Genomic DNA, 4,065 nt, shown 5'->3' on the forward strand with positions numbered 1-4,065 from the left:
CACAAGGTCGTAAAACATCCCCTGACATGTTTAGACTAGAGGACAAGGGCTTTAGCCAGCCTACCCATACCCCCGCTCTGTTTCTCTTAATAAATATCCACTTGCAGGAAGGAGAGTCCAGAGCTCTATTCGAACATCGCTGCACGCACAGCGACGAATGGACTCTCCACCTGCAGGTGTCCAAAAGGACTTGTCTCCCGTGTGGTTCTTGCAAAATAAGTTGGAGTGAACAAATCTCTAACAGCAAACATTTGGTTGTCCGGGAAGAGCTCTCGCGCTCGTGAATGGAAGTACCGTATTTTCCGGACTATAAGACACTACTTTTTGCACAAGCTTTGAACCCTGCATTTTATAGTCCAGTGCAGTTTATCTATGGATTTTTCATGACCTTGATGATTTTGTATGATTTGTGCATATGTATGGAAATTAAACATTAAAACACCTCGAGCTTATTGTCCCGTGCTGCTTATACATAAACAAAACAAGACTTTACCCTAATCTTATCTGGCGTGACTTTTATTCGGCTGCGGTTTTTAGTCCAGAAACGGTATTCATGCATCTGCGGCCTTACGGACTTGGCTGGTGCGATTCACATTCGAAATAATCCTTGAGTGGCGCCATCAGGTGGCGAATGACAGCGATACTCCAGGAATGCCCCAGGACCCTCTGGCGCTACAGGCGGCCCATGTTGTTCACATCCGTGTAGTGTTTGAGGAAGCCAAAAATCTGCTCCATTTCGTTACACCACAGTTGCCGTTCATGATGACCGGAAGTCTCAATTTCCCTTTCCCTTTGTTGTGATGGTTCACATCTCGTCCAGCTTTGCTACACAGCCAACTTCCAAACAATCCTTAAGATTCACTTTTTGATCCAGGGATGCGGCCTGTGTATTCTTGCCTGGGAGGTTTCCCCAGAAGTAGCGAGCTCGATGTGCGAGGCTGACGGTCATGGCATCGATGATAATTGGATTGCACTCCAGGAATCTGCAGATGTCCGTCTTATAAAGCAGACTTTGACTTTGTCTCTGCTGGACATGAACACCACATTTTCAAAGAGCCAGAAGCAAGGCTGGTCGTCACCCTCCTTCGACTTCAGCAGCGTCAGAATGTCGTAGAATTCAAGGAAGAGCCTTCCGGTGCCCTCAAACAATCCTTTCTGTAGGGGATTGACCATGGAGAGGTCGTTGCAAGGACTTTCTCCAATCAGCAGGTCAAAAGGGCCCCATTCAGCAAGGTGTTTCCTTATGATGGTGCAGACGTCGCTGACGTATTCAATCTTACCAGCGTGCTTGAGCATACCCACCGCAAAGAAATTCTCACAAATCTCTGACGTAATGTACCGTTTTACCTTGAAGCCAAGGTCTTTGAGCACCAGGTATCTTGTTGCGATGCCGCCAAAAAGCGACAGAACCTTCAAGGACTTGCGTCTATCTGCGGCGATGGCCGGGTAAACTCTACGAGGCACAAACTCCATGGTGCTGTTGTTGGCAAAGAAGTCTTGGGCCTTTGAGCTTTCCCTCGCACTGTGTTGGCTGGACAATGTAGCAGCTCCACGGATCAATATCTTTCAGCTCACAAAAGGTTACCCATCCCACCAGGATCTCCACGCACTCCTTACAGAAACATCTGCAACAGCTGGCGTAGCCACAAAGAATGACCTCTGACCCGCGACAGCACACGGTGCAGTACGACTGGTAATCATCTTCATCGTAGCGATGCAGTGTTTCTGTGAAGTTTTCCTTGCAATTGAAACAAAGACCACCTTCAAAGAATGGGTGCTGCACAACCACATCAGGCGACCCGCAAGCCAAACAGCAATCTTCGATTTTTGTGCCTTTGTCTCGAAGCCTCTCAATTAAAGTGTCCCTTGTGAAAGTGTAGTTGCAGGTGCTTGCTCGACTCTTAAAAGCATGTTTCCTTTTCACAGGCGGCTGGTAGTCCGACTGAGTCGAATCTGAATTGGACAATTTGCCAGCTTTGTGAATGGCAGGTGGCACAAATCCCTGCAGCCACGATGGCAGAAATCCTTTCACTGCCCAGTCCAGCATCAGATTCATTTATTTTTCTTTATCTCTTTTTGCCTCTTCAAAGGACTCTCAGAGCTTTCACTTGCCAGCTCTATGACTTGGAAGATGGCAGCCTTGTAAGTGGGCAGGCTGGCATATGAATTTTTGCAGTAACATTTGGTGAAATTCCGAAAAGGCATCAAAGCTTCCATCGGGATCTTTGAGAAGTTTCCATCTCCAAACAATGGCAGAATTGGAGGTGAAAATTTGGTTTTCCAAGGAATCACCAAGCCGGGCCACCAAGAGAAGCCCTCGATCTTCCCCATATGAGCTCTCCAGCCAAAAAGCCGTTCCCATCCTGGTAATTGGCTTTCCGTCGTCCTTTGTGTGTTGTATATCTGGGTGGTGCCTTTTCCACCCTTTTGCCTGAGTCGCCGTTCTCTACCAGTAGACTGTCATTTATTGTCAGCTCTTAACTTCGTAAGGGCTACGTGACATGGCTTTATATATTTCGTATAGCGTTCCTTCAGTTCCATAACTGTGTTAGATTGCGGTATTGTTAAGGGGTGTCTGGCTTGTGCCCGCCATTGCTCTTTGTCGAGCATTCACTGTCAAACAGAGCGTCATCATCCGTAATTCCCAGGACCTTGCCTTTGGCTAGCGGCTCAGGTTCACACTGCCATTTCCACCGTTTTGCCGGAGTCGCCATTCTCTACCAGTAGACTGTCATTTATGGTCAGGTCTTTTAACTTTGTAAGGCAAACCCAATTGCACAAGGGGCCAAAATTCGAAACATACTTTAGGTCGCGGGCAGAACAGGACAAACATTTACTGAGCACACGAAACTTGAATTTTTTTGGAACAGAACTATGAATGAAAACAGACAGGAATATTATTCTGAAACAAACTTAAACCTTAAATAACTTATATTTAATATTTTGCTCTCCGTAAAAATATCTTGTTAAATTATACAACTTAGAACTTAACTTAAACAACTTAACATTAAAATAACATTCAAATTCCTTTGCTCCTATGTCAATGTGTATAAAAAATAAACTTAAATATCTCAAAAGATTTTGCTCTCCTTAAAAATATCTCCTGTCAAAATTATACAAGTTAGAAATATGATCATGCTACAAAACCTGGAAATATACATAAAATATGTGCTTTTCAGCAATAACAATTCAAATCATTCAGTTTTCTTTGCTCTTATGACTCTGATCTGATCATATGCTCTGATTGCAGCTGGACACCTGTCATCTTTTTTTGGTAACAAGTTGGTTTATGTGTTGGTGTGAAGTTCTGTGTTGTGGAGATTCTCAGGATGGACTGCAGGTGGTCATTAGTGAGACGACTTCTGTGTGCTGTTTTGTTAATCTTCATCACTGAGAAGAGCTTCTCACACAGATACATATGTGCTCACAAACTTGCACAATGTTCGAGCCGCATGAAGATGGAGCTGGGGCATTGCAGCAGGGATGGAGTGAATGAACTGTGCGGGCCCTGCAGTGTCGTACTTTTGCCTTCAGTGTCCCATTACACTGTAACTCATCAGTTCTATCTGAATCTGCACAGGTGCAGTTTCAACAGCGACAGCAAATGGGTTGCGATCTCAGTGCATAATGTGCTCAGTTTGTCGGCAAAGTGTGTTTTGGGGAACACTGTTGTGCTGACTTGGTTCAACATTACTTGGCAACAGGGAAAGTGAGGCAAGTTGCACTGTTGCATTTGTGTCTCCCATAAAAGCAGCTTCACTTGAAATGCCTTCACTGCGTCATACATGGTCATGCGGTCACATCCCTGGAGCTGCAGATTTAAGGCGTTAAGATGAGCTGTCAGCCAGAAACGCCAACTCGCGCTTCCATTTTTCATCCCTCAAAACGGGGAAGTCATTTCCTTTACTGTCCATGAACTGACAGATTTCGTTGCTGAGCTCAAAAACTCTGTTGAGAACTTTCCAACGTCTTCTTCATGTCTAGGCGCTCACACAGCGCAGCAAAAACCGTGGACTCGAAATTTCGGCCTTGGTCACTGTGGAAAATGTCAGCAGTCCCAAACCG

The 4,065-nt window shown here is 45.2% G+C and overlaps 1 pseudogene; it reads right to left on the bottom strand.

Moving 5' to 3' along the window:
- Positions 1–567: 567 nt before the first annotated feature.
- On the bottom strand, positions 568–2,056 carry LOC148382161 (DNA (cytosine-5)-methyltransferase 3C pseudogene; annotated as a pseudogene).
- Between the last annotated feature and the right edge of the window lie 2,009 nt (positions 2,057–4,065).

The sequence above is a fragment of the Syngnathus floridae genome, chromosome 18 (genome assembly GCF_059516105.1).
Source record: "Syngnathus floridae isolate MCC-2025c chromosome 18, RoL_Sflo_1.0, whole genome shotgun sequence".
Classification (NCBI taxonomy): Eukaryota; Metazoa; Chordata; class Actinopteri; order Syngnathiformes; family Syngnathidae; genus Syngnathus; species Syngnathus floridae.